Consider the following 19,295-nt stretch of genomic DNA (forward strand, 5'->3'; position numbering starts at 1 on the left):
GTTCTCACATCTCTTCTCTCACTCCTACTCCCACAATAGCTCTATGGTGTGCTGGGCAGAGTGAGACTTGTCACACTGCCTCACCTACCACTGACGTCATGACAGACAGCAGACCCCGACAGCAAGAATACTTTCCCAAGGTGACTCTGCCAGCTTATTTCCCCCATCACTTACCTAGTACCTATTAATTATAGTAGACACTTTGCACGTATTATTTGATTAAATCTTCACAATATCCTGAGAAGTAGAAACTACCCTCTTTTTAGAATAATATTTGATTCTAAAATGTATGTACAAAAGCACAGGCCAAGAATAGCCTATAGTGTTAGGAAGATGTTAAGCAAAGTGAGGGACTTGGCAAATCTTAATCAGACATCATCAAGAAGTGTTACAAAGCCAAGATGATGAAGACAGTGTAGTATCAGTTCAGGGACAGTCAGATTAACTACTGAGCAGACAAACGAGGGCAGACTGGTGAGCCAGGACCAGACCCCCATACACATGGAACTGGATTTATGACTGAGCAGGCATTGCAAATCAGAGGAAAAAGGATGGGATTTTAATAAATGGTGTTGGCACAATTGGTTACCCATATGGCAAACATGGTATTCGATTCCTACCTCACACCATACATGAAAATCAACTCCAAGTGAATTAAAGATGTAAATACAAGTGATCAAACTATAAAATATTTGGAATGAAATATATGAAAATGTGTTTTTGATCTCAGGAAAGGAAAGAATGTCTTAAACAAGTCACAAGAGGTACAAATAACAAAATGCCCAAATCTTAGAGAAAAAGGTAAATAAAGTTGACTACGTTAAAATGTAAAACGCCTATTTGAAAGACACCATAAAGAGAATGCAAAGACTTTCACAGACTGGGGATTAAAATGCCCCAAAACTTGGAGGATTTATTTCTGATACATGTAATGGACAAAGCATTAAGTATTACTCACATAATTAAACAAACCTCATGGAAAATTTGGCAAAAGACTTGAAGAAACACTTTACCTAGCAAGAATCTTTTATAATCAATAAAGACATGGGACTTCCCTGGTGGTCAGTGGTTAAGACTCTGTACTCCCAATGCAGGGGGCCCGGGCTCGATCCCTGCTCAGGGAACTAGATCCCACATGCCACAACTAAAGATGCCGCATGCCACAACTAAGACCCAGCACAGCCAAATAAATAAATAAATATTTTTTTAAAATAAAAGAAAATAATAAAGACATGAAAAGGTGCTCAACTTAATTACTAATTAGGAAAATGCAATTTTAAATCATAATGAAATATATTTTACATCTGCCAGAGGGGCGACAATGAAAAAGTCTGAAAATATCAACTTTTGGTGAGGTTGGAGCAGCCAGAATATTTATACACTGATGGTGGGAGTATGAATTGATATAATCTCTTTGGAAAATAATTTGGCATCCTATGATAAGTATCTGTATGGATTCTGACAATTCTACTCCATAGTGAATACCCTAGAAAAACTTTTCCACCTGTGCTTATGAAAAGATGCTTAAAAAATGTTCAGGGTAGCACTGTTTATAATAGCAAAACTGGAAACAGTCCAAAAGTTCACCAATACTGAATAATTAAATGTATGATATACTAGTATAACAGAATATCATACAGAAAGGAAAATGAATGCATTGCAGCTGCATGAAATATCGTGGATAAATTTCTTTTTTAAAAAAATTGAAGTATAGTCATTTACAATAGCCAGGACTTGGAAGCAACCTAAATGTCCATCAACAGATGAATGGATAAAGAAGATGTGGCACATACATACAATGGAATATTACTCAGCCATAAAAAGGAACGAAATTGAGTTATTTGTAATGGCGTGGGTGGACCTAGAGTCTGTCATACAGAGTGAAGTAAGTCAGAAAGAGAAAAACAAATACCGTATGCTAATGCCTATACATGGAATCTAAAAAATGGTACTGATGAACCTAGTGGCAGGGCAGGAATAAAGACGTAGATGTAGAGAACAGACTTGAGGACACAGTTGGGGAAGGAGAAGCTGGGACGAAGTGGGAGAGTAGCATTGACATATATACACTACCAAATGTAAAATGGATGGCTAGTGGGAAGCTGCTGCATAGCTCAGAAAGATCAGCTCGACGCTTTGTGATAACTTAGAGGGGTGGGATAGGGAGGGTGGGAGGGAGGCTCAAGAGGGAGGGGATATGGGGATATATGTCTACATATAGCTGATTCACTTTGTTGTACAGCAGAAACTAACACAACATTGTAAAGCAATTATACTCCAATAAAGATGTAAAAAAATAAATAAATAAAAATCAAAAAAAAATTTGAAGTATAGTTGATTTACAATGATTCTGGTGTACAGCAAAGTGATTCAATTTTATATATATATATATATATATATATATATATTCTTTTTCAGATTCCTTCCTATTACAGGTTATTACAAGATATTGAATGTAGTTCTCTATGCTATACAGTAGGTCCCTTGCTGTTTATCTATCTTATGTACAGTAGCGTGTATCTGTTAATCCCAAATTCCCAATTTACCCCTCTGCTCCCACCCCAAATAAATTTCAAGAACTTAATATCGAAGAAATGAAGCAAACTGCAGAGGAATGCATAGACTGTGGTTCTGTTTACATAAAGTTCAAAATCATGCAAATCTAAATAACGTATTGTGTAAGGATACAAATACATGTGGCAAAGCTCTAAAGAAAAGCAAGAAAATAATGAAACTGAAATGCAGGGTGGTAGAAAACTCTGGAAAGAAAAGGGATGAGACTGTAGGATGGACATGCAGGGGACTTCAAAAATAATGATACGGGTGTGATATGGACAACGTTATATACTGTGGTGTAGTTTGTAACAGCAAGAAAGGGAAAATGACCTACGAAGAAACTGATCAAATAAATTACAATACATCCTTTTAATGAAATAGTGTTCAGTCATTTAAAAAGAATGAGGAAGCTCTTTATGAACAAATATGGGAAAATCGCTGGTGGGAAAAAAGAGGTTCAGAACAGTGTTTATAACATGCTGCCATTTGGGTAAAAAAGTAAGAAAATGCATAATATACCTGGATGGGATGTACGAGAGCCAGATAGCATTGGTTGCCTCTGAGAAAAGAAGTAGGTAGGTGAAAAATTTGCACTTTAGGTCATGGGAATAAAGGATCTAATTCTAAACTTACAAATTTTTAATATTACCTTATTCATGTCAAAGTATATGATGCTTAGAACTTCAAAACACTCTAGCAAGTTAAAAAATAAAAGTCTAGACAGCAGATGCAAGCTATTATATATAGAATTGGTAAACAACAAGGTCCTACTGTGTAGCACAGGGAGCTATACTCAATATCCTGTAATAAACCATAAGGGAAAAAAGATGAAAAAGAATATATATGTATAACTGAGTCACTTTGCTGTAGAGCAGAAATTAATACAACATTGTAAATCAACCATACTTCAATAAAATTTTTTAAAAAGTCTAGACAGATGAGAGAAGATTAGAAAAATGTTGATAATATTGACGCTGGATTACGGATGATGGGATGGTGGCGTTTGAAGTTTTCTATAGCAAAAGATATATATAGAAACCTGCAGAGTTCTGGGTCAAAACTCAGATTAGTCACACGTGTGTAAGTCCTCTCCATCTCAAGACTCCACTAAAATAACATAAAATGCATTTTAAAGCCATATTCACAACATAACTTGTTTAAAATGATATCAATGACAACAAAACCAGAATCAACCTACAGAGATGGTTCAATAAATTAGTGTGTAGCCACGTGATGTGAAATTATGCAGCTGGAGCCCAGAATTCAAAGCGAAATCACCCTTAAGATCGATTTATTCCACTGGGGGACCAAGGTTGGGTAGAGCATTTCCACGTGATCCCCTTCCATTTGCAAATGGAGGTAGAGAGGGAGTGTCCAGTACTTCCTGCCCAGGGATGAGCAAGGTCTCTAAAACACTCCTACCTTATTGGAGCCATCGTACATGGTTTGGTTTATTTGTTGCAGGACCTAGCTTTACCCAAAGTCATAGGCGCGGATTTTCCAATAGAGACACATTCAAAACTTGAACCCCAAGAGAAGAGTGGGTTTTCCTGGTGGCTTCCTGCATCAGCCAGCACCAGGTGATGTGCACAGGACTTACTCTCCCAATAACAAGGGGGCAGGCAGGGCAGCTAGTATTGCCTCCGCTTCACAGAGCACAAAACTGACGCCCACGCAGGTGAAAGGACGTGTCCTCACTCTCTTCACTCGACCAGAGAGCCACAGAGTTGTGTTGACTCCAATGCGTTCACGAGAGCCCCAGAACACTGGGTGTGCCTTCTGGAAACCCCACTGTGTGAGAACGAGAGGCTGGCTCTCCAGCTGGACGGGACTTCATCGTGATTTGATTTGGGGATTGATCCGGAACGGCTGCACTACCGACGGGTACAGGAGGAGCCACCTGGGGGACCACGGGGTGATTGCGAGAGGAAATCACAGAAACCTACCAGAGCAGAAAGTCTGTTTTCACACCAGCTGCAAAGTGCAAAATGATATTAAATTGCCAACTCCGCTCCCCTGGTCTAAAGGATGTGAAATCCTACCTGAGTCTGTCTGTCATCAGATCTGCCGCGTGGCTGGGGGGCCATAGCACAGAATCTTCTGTGCCTGGGGCAGGTTCCCCTGTTTCTAGGCTTTGGGAACGAAGGCAGCGCCCCCTTGCTTGCGCTGAACCTCAGTTTTCTCATGGGGAAAGCTGAGACTTCCTGGCTGGGAGGTTTGTAATGAGGATTTTACAATATCATGTGTGAAAATGATTCGTAAGCTGTGAAATACTAACCTAATGTTACCTCGTTAAGTGAGATAACACATGTAAAGTACCTACCCAGGGCCTGTTATGTAAGTAGGTGGTCAACCTAAAATTTCTTTCACTTGCTCCCTGTTATTCCTACTGTGATTATTATTCCATCCCAAGCCCACCCCCATGGTGTGAAGTCTTAGAGGGTCTTAGTGTCCTTTCTCATCCTATATTATTGTTATCTTCTGGTGGCCAATTTTATTTTCCAAAAATGGCACAGCCATATTTTCAGTCCCACATGGTTTTCCAGAACCTTGCCACTCCCTGTCGAGAAGCAGGGTTTATATCCCCTTGAACATGGATGGGGCACTGTGACCACCTTGTTGAGTAGAATATGGTGGCACGGATGCTGCATGATTTCCGAGGCGAGTTCATAGGGGGGATATAGTGTCTACTAGGATCTCTTGGGATGCTTGTCTTTGAAATCAGCCACCATGCTGTGAGAGAGCCCAAACTAGCCCACGAGGAGAGTCCACATGGAGAAGCCCAGAGAGAGGGATGGAGGCCCCCAGCCGAGAGCCAGCATCAGCCATGAGACTTGCAAGGAAACAGACCTTTAGATGATCCCAATCCCCATACTTTGAGCCTTCCAGTTGAGACACCATGGGGCGGAGGCAAGCCATCCCCACTGTGTTCTAAATTCCCGGCCCACGGAACCAGTGAGCCCAGTAAATGGTTGCTTTATGCCACTAAGTTTGGGGGTGCCACTTGGCACAGCTATAGTGACAGGGACATCCCCCCACTTCACCCTAGATCCCTTGAAGGGGGAGGCTGCTTCATCTGCTTTGTCCTTAGTAAGCTGAGCGGAGGGCACAGCAGTGCTCCTTCAGGACACTCAACCCCTCTTGCAGGCACTTTGGAATGCCTCCGTGCTCTTTGAGGCCAGGACTCCTAGATGTGCAATGGTTTTTAATCATTCATTCAGTCAACAAATATTTATTAAATGCCTAATGGGTCAGAGGGGCTGCAGATGAGAGAGTCAGCCAATCAGACTCAGCACTGCCCTCATGGGGCTTACGGTTCAATTGAGAGTAAATGGGAGTAGATTACAACTAAAAAAGGACACAAAGCTATTCCACACTGTGATAAATACTACAGCAGGAAATACATAGAGCGAAGGTGGTGAATAGCAGTGGGAGACCTACTTGAATAGGATGGTCGGCAAAGGCCTTTCTGAGGGAGCAACACAGAGATAGGTAAGCCTTGGGAAGGGTGGGGCTGGGGGTGAAGAACATTCCAGGTGGTGGGACTACAAAGGCAAAGACCTTGTGAGTGGCAAGAGCTTGGAATGTTGGGGAAATGGAAGACGACCAGGGTGGAGGGGTCTGGTTCCCCAGGGCAGGGCTGGGAGCTGGAGAGCTGAGAAGGGGCTGGCCACGGAAGGCTGTTTGGATTTTCCTCTAAAAGCTGTGGGGAGCCACTGGGGGGCTTAAGCACATTAGGATAATTCTCAAGAGTTTGCCTAATACCTCCGTGGTCTCAGTTTCCAGCACCAGCTGTGTCTGAGAGAGCAGAGCATGAGGGAGGGAGGGTGTGAGCACGTACATCACTCAGGTCCTTGGCAGGAGTTAGACGATAAATCTCTGACGATGTTAAGTCAGATCTCACAGAGGACAGCCTTTGGCTGGGAAATAAACTCCAACATCAGGCTGGGTTGCTGGTATAGGTATCATGACGTTCTTAGTTACTGGGAGTGGCCTTGTGACCCTGTCTCTGTCTTTCTGTCTCTGTCTCTCTGTCTCTGTCCTTCTCTCTCTCTCTCTCTCTCTCTCTCTCTCTCACATACACACACACACACACACACACACACACACACACACAATCAGCCAAAAGCAGGTAAATAAGAAATAAGGAGCTTCTGAACAATCAAAGTCATGGTCACCAAGTGGACACCCAGTTGCCATATCCTTTATTGTTCCAAAAGCCTCCTAGGCCTGGATGCCCGCTACCTCTCACTTTGCATCCAGGTCTGGCAGCCCTGGTTCTCTCTAGCTGAGCTGTGAGCAGTAGCAAACTAAGCGGGGGTGACTAGGGGAGGTCACAGTCAGTCTTGGCAGACAGCCTGGAGTAAGGGAGGGACCCCGGGAACTTCAAGGCAGGGTGGTGGGTGCCAGCAGCCCAGATCTCTCTGTGCCTTGCCTCTTCCAGCAGCAGCGCCTGCTCTTGGTTTAATTAGCTCAGTGTCGCTGGATTAAGACAGCAGGGTGGGGGCTTCCCTGGTGGCGCAGTGGTTGGGAGTCCACCTGCCAATGCAGGGGACATGGGTTCGAGGCCTGGTCTGGGAGGATCCCACGTGCTGGCTGCGGAGCAACTAAGCCCGTGCACCGCAACTACTGAGCCTGCGCTCTAGAGCCCGCGAGCCACAACTGCTGAACCCACGAGCCACAACTACTGAAGCCCGCGCACTGCAACAAGTAGCCCCGACTCGCCACAGTTAGAGAAAGCCTGCGTGTGGCAACGAAGACCCAACGCAGCCAAAATAAATAAAATAAAGAAATAAATAAAAAGAAAGCAGGGCATTTGTAGCATACTTTAGAATCGTTTCTGTTCGAAATGAATAGAATAAAAACATTTTGTTTGGCCTCGCAGCTTGTAGGATCTTAGTTCCCCAACCAGGAATTGAAGCTGGGGCCACGGCAGTGAAAGCAACGAGTCCTAACCACGGATCCGCCAGGGAATTCCCTGGAAAGAATAAAATTTTAATGTTTAAAGAGGCAATAATGATAATGATGACAATAACCAGTGTTTATATTTCACGCTATCTCTCGTTTACCAACTCTGTATTCACCCATTTGATTGTCATGATAGGCCCTTAGCTTTCTAGAAATGTCAGCTATCTGACACAATCACCCCTCTCCTTCAGCACGCCCCACCCCCCGAGCCTGCACGCTCAAACACACACACAGAGCTTCCAAGAAAGCGTCCTCGTGGAGGTACACAGATGTCTCCTTCTTAGCCTTCGTGAACCCACCAAATAAAACCCACATTCGGCTTGAACAGGAGCCGGAGCATCTGCGTGAGGCCCAAGACGGGACAGCCCCCTTGAGCAGGGCCGCGGGAATGGCGGGAGCGGGGCAGCCCCAGGGCCCTCCTGTGTGGTGGCCTCATTCCTGGAACAGTGGCTGGCAGGCGTGAGGGCTTGGGCTCTGCCCTTCGCACGCTGTGTGGCACTCTGTGGGCCCGTCTTCTGACTGTGGTCTCTTCCCAGCCGTTGCTGCCTGCATTGTGTTTTCCCACGCCTGGGCCTGCCCAAGCTGTCCCCAGCTGTGACCAGCTGTCAGCCAGCTGTCAGCACTCAGCTCCTCTCCCGCCACGTGACACTCCCATCATCAGCGGGAACCCAGAAGGGCTCTGTGACAGGCAGGTTCAGGGACAGACGGCATTTGAGGCCTGAGCACCCTGCAGTCAGGTGGAGACCCCGGTGAGAGACCCACACAGACAGAGCCAGACGGACAGACACCCAGACAAACAGGAGTGGACTCGGAGAGCTGGATGGGGAATAGAAAGCACACACACACGCGCGCGCGCACACACACGCGCACACACACACGCACACACACACACGCACACACACAGCTGTGCTTACGCACACAACGCAGCCAAGAGTCACTTCCCCCCCAGCCGTGGGTCCTCCCGGGAGCCAGGAGCTCCAGGAATCTTACTAGGGGCCTCCCCAGCCCAGCTACTCAGAGTGTGGTCCGTGAACCAGGGCCAGAGGCCTCGGCACCCGTGGGAGCTGTGAGACCTGCAGAGTCCCAGGCCCACCCCAGACCTGCAGCATCAGATGTGCGTCTTTACCAGAGCCCCGGGAGATTCACAGGCACGGTAAGCACAGGCAGCGCGGCTCTCACTCCTGTCCTGGCCTCTCTATCGCAGGAAGTTTGAGGAGGACCAGAGAAGTGTGTACACTTTCACTCCCGTGATGCAAACCGAGCGCCAGGAGGAGCGGCAGCAGGGGCGGGGGGTGGGGTGTGGGCGTGGGCTGAGCCCTCCTGCTCTGCATGCAGAGCCGGGACGAGCTCAGCGCACACGGTCAGCTCTGCCCCCGTGGTTCCGCCACCTGGGCTGCCATCGTTCCCTCTTCTCGATGGTCCCAGGCCATCTTCCTCGGAGGCCCGGTCCCAGGCTCACTGAGACAGGAGGCCTTCCCGGTACCCCTTGAAGACAGAGGTCTCTCTCCTCCACTAACCACAGCCAAAATAATGATAGCTACTAACCCGCTGGATGGTCTCCGTATTCCCAGGCTGCTCGCTGATTTCTCCCACTCGATACACACAGTGGAACTGAATTAAGTACCATTATTATCCCTGTTTCACAGATGGGAACGCTGAGGCTCAGAGGGCTACCCGTCCTTTATTCAACAAGTGTTGAGGGGATACCAAGTATGTGCCGGGGTGGAGGACCAGCTGGTCTGTGAGCCCTGCCCCTTCCAGGCTTCTGCACCCAGATGGTGGTCCCAGGGGGAGCAGGGGGGTAGGGCAAGCCAAGCCCAGAGAAAGGGGCAGGAACCCTGGAAATCTCAGCTGTCTCGCCAGAGATAAGGGTGCTTTGATCTCCAGGCTATTTCCCACACCGAGGAATTCCATTCAGGCCTGTAGGCAGGCTGGCTATCTCCTCAGGTGCTGCACAATTGGCCCCCTGAAAGATCCAGAAGGATGGTTATTACTTGCTGACGAACTCGGGATCTGCTTGGTTCCACAAATAGGGGTCTCTTCCTGGAGGAGCCCTCCCTGCCCAGCCCTTAGCCTCCAGCCCCCGGGAGGGGTCCCTCCACCCTCAGCCTGTCACCGCCTGAAGCTGGTCCCCCACTGGAAGCTGCGAGAGTGGCCCTGGACAGAGGGGCAGGAAAGAGGGGCCGCCTGGTAGGAACACCCCCAGCTCTGGGGCTCACAGACGCGGTGCGGAGAGAGGAGTCACCGTCTCATCCACCTACCAGCTGAGTCTCCTGGGGAAACTGACCTCACGTCTCCGGAACTCAGTTTTTTGGACTAAACGGGGACAATGGTAGGACACTGCCTATCTGGAGGGCTGGGGGAATGCGAAGAATGTAAAGGTTGCATAAGCGTTAAACAGACGGCAGCGAGGTTGCCTTTGCACTGATTGGAGCAGGTACAGCCCCCTGCTATAGAAAACCACCTCCGGTTTTTATCTTGGGGGTCATTTATTAAGCCTTTGCTTACGAAACACAGATTGCATTATGCTGAGCACAGTTTCCCTTTTTTAAAATCTTGTTGCTTGACTTTCTTGTTATAAAGGGCAGGTGGTAAAGGCATAAGGGCACTCTGAGGTGACAGTAAAATGAAGTCTCTGGCTGGTGAGAGCTGAATGCAATCGGACACAGGGATTGCTTTAGGGAGGTGGTTTGAAGGCTATAAATGTAGGATTGTGAAAAGACCTTTATTACTGATGTTTCTGCAGGAAAAGTAACTTTATCTGCTGAAACTCGCGCAAAAACGATCACTTGTAGAACGTGATTTCTTTTTTTCTTTTTTTTTGATTTTTGAAACTAGTGGAGTTTTTTTTTAATGAAGTATAGTTGATTTACAATGTTATGTTAATTTCTGCTGTACAGCAAAGTGATTCAGTTATACATATATATATATATATACATTCTTTGTCATATTCTTTTCCATGATGGTTTATCCCAGGATAGTGAATAGAGTTCCCCGTGCTATACAGTAGGACCTTGTTGTTTATCCACTCTCTATATAATAGTTTACATCTGCTGATCCCAAACTCCCCATCCATCCCTCCCCCACCCCCCCTGACAACCACAAGTTTCTAGAACATGATTTCTGAGATTTCATATGAATGGAGTGCTCATGCTTTAGCAGAGATGGGCTCCTTGGAGCCCCTACCGGGTGCTAAGCGCATTATCTTATTTAATCTTTTCAACAGTCCCATGAGATGGGTACCCTCTCCATTCTCCAGCCAGGAAAACTGAGGTCCAGAGAGAAGTAACTTAGCTCGGGTTGCAGAGTTGGTAGCAGAGAAGGAATTTGAAGGCAGGACTGTGGTCCTCCAAAGTCCTGTCTTCTGCTGCAATACCCAACCCACCTTCCTCGGTGTAAAAGCTTCCCTACGTGGCTCCACCCCATAAACACCAGATGACTCGGACTAGCGGAGGTGAGAGCCTCCTGTAAACTGTGAAGTCCTCCATACAGGTCAGGACTTTTTACATCAAAGCTCTAATTTATTACAAGTAATTTAGAGCTTGTTATTTCCTCCACCGACAAAGCCTGGCTTTTCCAGAAGGAACCACCGCAGGGTTCCTTGAATAATGAGCGTTTAAAATATTACTAAACACAACTTGCCAGGATTACAATCTGCTGAAGGGAAGTGAGGGGCAGTTCGGGCTGGGAAGTGAAATCTCTGGAACTGGAGGAATTTGCAAGAGCAAGAGGCACTCTGTGAGGCCTCCTGATGAGAACGAACGCTTTGGGTCACCCCAACCTGTTCACAACCCTGGAGCAACCAACTACGTTTTTTTAAACTACATTATTATGTATCGTCACTATGCCTGTGGTAACTTAACATTTATGGCAGGGCCTGAGAGAGTTATTATTTCCAGTGAGGTTCAAAAAGGTTTAGTAAACTTTTTTTTAGTCCAAGGTTATATATGCAAGTATCACTTAATAGTGATGTACAACCGTATGGTCCAGTAAATCCACTTTGGGGTATACCCACAAAAGAATTGAAAGCAGGGACTTGAACACCACTGTTCATAGCAGCATCATTCATAATAGCCAAAAGATAGAAACAACCTAAATAGCTGTAGAGGGATGAATGGCTAAACAAAATGTGGTATGTACATGTATCTCATATCGTTCAGCCTTAAGAAAGGGAAGAAATTCTCACACATGCTACAACTTGGATAAACCTTGAAGGCATCATGCTAAGTGAAATAAGCCAGACGCTAAAGGATTCATATTGTATGATTGCACTTACTTCAGGTACCTAAAGTAGTCAAATTCATAGTGACAGAAAGTAGAATGGTTGTTGCCAGGGGCAGGGGGCAGAGGGTAGGGGGTAGAAATGGGGAATTAATGTTTCATGGGTATGAACTTTCTGTTCGTGATCATGAAAAAGTTCTGGAGATGGATGGTGGTGATGGTGGCACAACAATGTGAACGCACTTAATGCCACTGAACTGTACACTTAAAAATGGTTAAAATCGTAAGTTACATTTATGTTTTATGTTATGTATACTTTACCACAATTAAAAAGCAAAGTCAATGTACAACCTGAATAATAATGATGGTTAACGTTTTTTGAGTAGCTAATAGGTACTCAGTACAAGCGTATGAAGTAGTTACTATCCTTCCAATTTTATAGATGAAGAAACTGAGGTTCAGAGTAGTTCTGTGAGTGCCCCCAAAGTCGTAAAGCCAGAAATAAAGGTGGGATTTAAAGCCAGATCTTTCTGGCAGGTCTTTATTTCTGTGTGCTGCCTTCTCTCCTATGAATGCCTTAGTGCCCTCTGCATGGCCTTAAATAAAAGGATTTTGTTGGGACAAATTAAAAGTCCTAAACTCTAAAAAAAAAAAAAGAAAAAGAAAAAGAAAACTATTGGGACTTCCCTGGTGGCACAGTGGTTAAGAATCCGCCTGCCAATGCAGGGGACACGGGTTCAAGCCCTGGTCTGGGAAGATCCCACATGCCGCGGAGCAACTAAGCCCATGCGCCACAACTACTGAGCCTGCGCTCTGGAGCCCGCCAGCCACAACTACTGAGTCTGCACGCCACAACTACTGAAGCCCGCGCGCCTAGAGCCCGTGCTCCGCAACAAGAGAAGCCACCGCGATGAGAAGCCCGCATGCAGCAACGAAGATCCAAAGTAGCCAAAAATAAATAAATAAATAAAATGGTTAAATTTATAAAAAAAATAAAAGAGAGAGAAAGCTATCAGCAAAAGGCATTTAGCCTTGAATCATTAGTTAGGAGCTGCCTCTGGCCTGGGGTTAGTTCCTCCTCATTCTGTACCTCAGCTTCCCCATCCGACAATCTGGTGGCTGGCTTCCAAAGGCACATCCAAGTCCCACATTCCAATACTCTCCACCCCAAATAGACCCTCAAAGAGAACAGTCTAAAAAGAAGCTAAATTCATAGGCTGACCATAAGTCCCATTTTGCCCCAAACCGTCCCAGTTTCTGCCTGTTGCCCCATGTAAAGACAGTTGCACCCCTTAAACTTTTTTTTTTTTTTTAAAGTTTTTGGCCACATGACACGTGGGATCTTAGTTCCCTGACCAGGGGTCGAACCCACGCACCCTGCATTGGAAGCATGGAGTCTTAACCACTGGACCACCAGGGATGTCCCATACCCCTTAAACGTTCAAAAGTGTCCTGGGTTGGGTGACACGCTCACCCTACAAATGCACTAACCAGGTTTTGTTTTGACAACAGTTGACTTCAGACCTCACAGTCAGAGCTGCCTCTTGTAAATTCTTTTTACTGTTTGGTTTGAAACCTACAAGGTAAAACCATCCGAAGATTGTCAGGATTGATATGGCAGGCTTTGTTCTGAAGTCTCTCAATGGGGACAGTTATAAGTATCTTTGCTTAAAATTTGCAAGCCAAGATACCTAATGATTTGTTTGTTTCTGCTTCAAAGCTTTAAAAAGCCCTTTTATCTATTGTCTGATAGGGATTATTCTGTGATTAAAAAAAACCACAACAATTCAGTTCAGTAATTAAAAAAGAATTCTAAGTATAGGGCCAAATGCAAAATGGCTGACCTGGCAGGATGGGTAAAAGGAGTAATTATTATGGGGTATTTATGAGTTGATCCTTAGAAGAACCACACTTTTACCCAAGCAGAGTAAGTTAAAAATTGTCTTGGTCTACTCTTTGGTAATTTCTTGTCACTCTGAAAAAGCTTTAAGTTTTTAAAAAATTTCATTGAAAACTAATACATTAGTTTTAACAAATGTTAAACAAAACTAATACATTCTAGAAAATGTAAAAAATATAAAACAATACAAAAAGACAATAATTCCATTCCCAACAGACCTACTGCTAAAATTTGATATATACTTCTAGCTATTTTGTATTCATGTATATGTTATTTACCCCAAAAGAGTAGTCATGCTATATTTTCATCTATAACACTTTTTGTCCATTTATATGCCAAAGCTTTTTTCTGCTTCATCAAATACAGTCTATAAAACCACTTTCATAGCTATATGGTAGTCCTTCATATGAATGTGTCAAAATTTACTTAACTGTGCCCCTACTGTGGGATGTTTCTTTCCAAATTTTTGCTTTAAGAAATCAAAAAGGATTGAGATGATCATTCCTTTGGCCAAAACTTGGTGCATATCGAAATTATTTCGGGAGACGAAATTTCTGGAAATGCGTTTGTTCGGTTAAAGGATACACAGTTTTAAGGCTCTTGATAAGTACTGTGAGCACAGTCACTGTGAAAATCCTAAACCTTCCAGAATAAACACGAAGCAAGAGAAATTGAAGGGACAATCTTACAGTTCTCGATTTCTTCCCCATAATCCACTTCCTCTGTGTCTCACGGTGATGGGTTCCAGAAGAACACAGGCCAAGCCTGTTTGAATTATCTGCAGTGAGACCATTAAACTGTAGCGGGGAAGGACACAGGACTGGGAGATCGGACTTGAGGCTTCTAATCCTGACTCAGCCCTCACCCGTTTTGTCCATAAACAAGATATCTGACCTTCTGGACCTAAATCCCTCCATTCGTGAAACTGGGGGGGGGGGGGGTCAGCCAGATAATTATGAAAGGCCCTTCCTGTTCTTACATAGGAAATGAAAGAAAGCAGATGGAAATGCAGGTAAAATATTAACAAGTTTCTTCTAACTACTTGTAGCTCTCAGTGCTTTTCTTCCCCCTCATTTCCACTTCTCCCATGTCTCTGACATCTTCCCTGGGCTTGGCTGTGTTTCATCTTTCTTTCACTAATATCTCACTCTTGAACAGGCTTCAGCTGGGTGGTCAGCGATGACCAAGCCTTTCTTCGGTCTTTAGGAATTAGAAGTAATCTCTCCCTGATGTGCTCTTTTGCAGTTTATCTGGAGCCTTTGAAATGCAAATCACTCCAAGCTTCAGCCAGGGAAACTGGATTCTATAGGACCTCCAACTGACCTCCACAGCCTGCTCCAATCTCCGAGCAGGCAGGAGTCTGTGGCCTGCTTCCGAAGATCAAAGGGCCATTGTTCACCTAGAGTCACCACCAGAAAACCCAGATTAGTGAGTACTTCCACCACCATCGGTCTTAATATCAAACCTCTACTAACATGGACAGGACTCAGAGGCTTTGGCCACTGGGCTTCAAGCTGCTCAAGGAGAGAAGCTACTGCGACATCTCAAAAGAGGGATAGGTATCAGGTAAAGTTGCTTGTCTGATCTCTCTTGTTCTAGAGCAAATCAGAGGGGTCTAGAGCAGGGGCTCTGGAGTCAGCTGGCCTGGACTTGCATGAAGGAGCTGCCAATGCAGGCGTTTGGAATAAACTGAATGAATCCCTACAGCTATGTCTAGGTGACGTATGATCCAGCTGTTTCAGTGGTACATTTGCTGTCCCTACCTTGCTTCTCCTGGAACGAGTCCTGACTGGTCCATGAAGGTCAGCAAGCCCTGGCGAGCAGGGAGTGGATTCTGATCTGCCCAATCACCACTGGTTTCCACAGTCTGCTGTTGGATTGCCTGGACCCGTGCCTTCTCTTTCGAGTGAATGCCCCGTGGACACACACGTTATCTCCACTCCCTCCTGGAATCCCACTAAAATGATAGTAAAGGAATGCAAAAGGCATGAGCCGCAAGGACAAAGGGGAGAGGGGAGGAGACGGCAGCAAACAGAGTTAGCCACAAAATTCAGAAGCTGGAAAACAGATGGATTTGTGGTAACTAACTTGGCAGAGAGAAGAATCATCTAACTTTCTTCAGTAGGTTGAGTAAACTAGAGAGGAGACAGTAGCAAACAAGAGCTGTCGACGGAGTTCTAAAAGCATAAAAACAGATGGATTAATGGCATCTGACTGAAAAGGGAGAGGAGAAGGGAATCTAACTTTTTTCAGTAGACTGACTAGAAATAAGCGGATATGAGCCCTAGAACTATGGAAAAGCCCCATCTGGGGAGCCCCAGACTTCTCTGGAGGTGAGGATTCAGAATAGGGCTAAAAACTGGAGAATTAGCTAAAAGTCTTCATAAGGAGCAGTTAAACCTCCAGATGCCCTCTCATACCCCATGCACCCACTTTGGCAGAATGCTGAAAGTTTACTCCCTAAACTAATTAAATTGCAGAGGATATCATCTCAGAGGCACTAGGCACAGCTGAGGACAGGATGATGTTTGGTCTTGAAAGCAAGAGGACAAAGTAAAAGTAAACACAAATGCAGAGTGGTACCATCCCTGCTCCTGGGCTCCTCTCTCTGCCTGACTCTCCAAATGTTGGTACTCAGCTTACAATCACCCCAGGCACATTTTGGCAAGAAAATGGAGAAATTCTCATTGCAGAAATCGATTGTCCAAAACAAGAAAAAAAAAAAAGTCTGTGAATACTGACATTTGAAAGTTCACCCAAAAAGCCAGTCAGGTCCCCACCTGATCATATTATAACAAAGCCTACCAGTCAGCAACCTCCATACACGCACACAAAGCTATCAAGGGCCTTGTTTTAAAATATGGTTATACAGCCAAAGGTCACCCAATTTTTAAAAAAAGCCTCTAGTATGATGGAAAAGTCAAAACAATTTCTACAAGGGAACCCAAACCAATCAGAAGACCCTTATCTCAACTTTAGAAAATCCAAAGTACATTTTCAGAGAAACTACACAGGAAAATTTTCCCAGAGCTAAGGGATATGTTTTTTTTTTTTTTAATAGAAAGTATCCTCCAAGCATAAAAAAAAAAAAAAAAAAGTAATGAAATTTAATAATAGTAGGTATAAAAGGGATATCCTAAAAGTTTTTGGGAAAAAAACCAACCAGAAAACCAGAAAGTAAAAACACATGAAAGCAGTGTCTTAAAAATTCTGAGGGAAAATATTTTCCAAATATAAAACATTATACTCATCCAAAATATCAATCAAATGTAAGTTGAGACTTAACAATTCAGACTTGAAAGATCTCAAAAACTTATCTCCCACAAATCCTTCCTTGGGAAATTACTGCAGAATATACTCCACCAAAATGAGAGAGTTAAGAAAGTAAAAGATGTGGAACATGGCAAAGATGGAGTCACGGGGACCAGATTTACCCTCCCACCTGAAACAAGTAAAGAACCAGACAAAATATATGAATCAATGGCTCTCAAGACATTGGACACCAGGGAACAGAGGCCAGTAAGCTCTGAGGGATGGGAGATAAAGTGAGCCCTGTAGTGCAGGGAAGGTCAATGAGACAGAACCCAGAGGTTTCCTTGAGGAGATGGAGTGGGATGTCTGGGGAAACCAGGGCAGCTGGCATCTATAGGATGGGATACTTGAGTAAAGAGAGCTGCACAGAAAGAGAACCTCAGAGATCTGAAAAGGGTTGATGCCCTCAAGTATTCAACTGAGTACCTATCAGTTCACATGGGTGAGAAAAGTACCCACAGTCAGAGAAAGAACCATTAAAAGGATTAGAGGAAACACTGCTGGGACTACTGCCTGTTCCCAACAGTCAAACTGCAAAATCTCACAATTCAAGAAGCATCAGCTAAATACGAAAAAGGGTTTTGTCTCAGATTTGGGGGATAAATTAGCCTTAGACTAACCATTGCTTTGTTCCAGGCCACCAAAGATTAAAAATAAAAACCAAAAAGATTATTTCCATGTAATTTAACCTCAACCCAGAACAAAATTCAAGAATATTTTTAGGAATGGAAAACTATCCAGCACCTAACATAAATAAAATTCATGGATAAATATACAGACTATTATAATTATTATCATGGAAATTTCTTTAAATAATAAAACCAATTACAGTAAAAATATTAACAATGTGTTGTGAAGTTGATAACGTATATAGAAGTAAAATGCATGAGAATAATATCACAAAGGCTTAGAGGGAAGACATAGACATATATTGTTGTAAGATTCTTATACATGAAGTAGTATATCACTTGAAGGTAGCCATAGAAAGTTAAAGATGTATACATAGACTATAAAGCAACTGCTAAAATAACACAACAAAGAATTATACCTAATGAACCAACAAAGGGATTAAAATGGAATCATAAAAAAATACCTCATGAATTCAGAAGAATGTGCAAAAGGGGGGAATGTAGAACAAAGAACACATGGCAGAAATAGAAAATAAATAGTGAGATGATGATTTGAATCCAAACACATCATAACCACATTAAATATAAATGGTCTAAATACCTTGAGACGTTTAGACCATCTCCAAGATGGCCACCATTGAGACATACTTGCTGGTATTCACATCATCATAAGCCTTTCCCACTGAATGGGCTGGGCTTAGTGACTTAGTAAAGACAAGGTAAGGCTTATGTCTTGGTGTATGATAGGAGACTAGTGTATAAAAGGCTGGCTGGCATTGTGTTCTCTCTCTCTCTCTCTCTCTCTCTCTCTCTCTCTCTCTCTCTCCAGGAGCAGTTGCTATGAGGAAAGCCATGATGTGAGCAGTCCTATGGTGGAGCCCACATGCTGACGAACTGCAGGCTTCTGCAATCAGCCTCCTGAGTGAGCTCGAAAGTGGAGTCTTTAGTCTCAATCTTCAGAGACGGAAGCCCTGACTGCTGCCTCCTGAGAGATGCTGAGCCAGAACTGCTCAGCTGAGCTACTGCAGGATTCTGACCCTCAGAAACTGGTGAGATAGAAAATGTTTGGTGCTTTAAACTGTTGAGTTTGGGGATAATTTGTTACACAGTGGTAGATAACTAATATCGATTTTAATTAAAAAACAGATTTTGTCAGGTTGGATAAAAAAGCAAGACCCACCACTTCACACCCATTAGGATGGCTAATATTTTACAAACAACAACAATAGCAAACAGAAAAAAACAAGTGTTGGCAAAGATAGAGAGACATTGGAACTCTAGTGCATTGTTGGTGGGAATATAAAATGGTATAGCTGCTGTGAAAACAGTATGGTGCTTCCTCAAAAAGATAAAAGTAGAATTACTGTGTGATCCAGTAATCCCACTCCTAGGTATATACCTGAAGGAACTGAGAGCAGGGACTCAGATTCTTACACACCAATGTTCATAGCAGCGTTATTCACAATAGCCAAAAGATGGACACAACCCAAATGTTCATTGATGGATGAATGGATTAACAAAATTAGGTATATACACACAATGAAATATTATTCAGCCTTAAAAAGGAATGAAATTCTGATACATGCTACAGCATGGATAAACCTTGAGGATATGCTAAATAAAATAAGTCAGACACAAAGGGACAAAAACTGTGTGATTCCACTTATATGAGTTACGTCAAGTAGACAGATTCATACAAACAGAAAGTA

At 44.0% G+C, this 19,295-nt stretch overlaps 1 long non-coding RNA gene across 1 annotated transcript; it reads left to right on the forward strand.

The window, feature by feature from the left end:
• The first annotated feature begins 8,256 nt into the window (after positions 1–8,256).
• LOC133105210 (uncharacterized) lies at positions 8,257–19,001 on the forward strand. The gene is made up of 3 exons (XR_009703817.1): positions 8,257–8,677; positions 14,891–15,211; positions 18,416–19,001. It is a non-coding gene; the product is annotated as an uncharacterized LOC133105210 (long non-coding RNA).
• Positions 19,002–19,295: the final 294 nt, after the last annotated feature.

This window comes from Eubalaena glacialis, chromosome 14 (genome assembly GCF_028564815.1).
Source record: "Eubalaena glacialis isolate mEubGla1 chromosome 14, mEubGla1.1.hap2.+ XY, whole genome shotgun sequence".
In the NCBI taxonomy this organism is placed as follows: Eukaryota; Metazoa; Chordata; class Mammalia; order Artiodactyla; family Balaenidae; genus Eubalaena; species Eubalaena glacialis.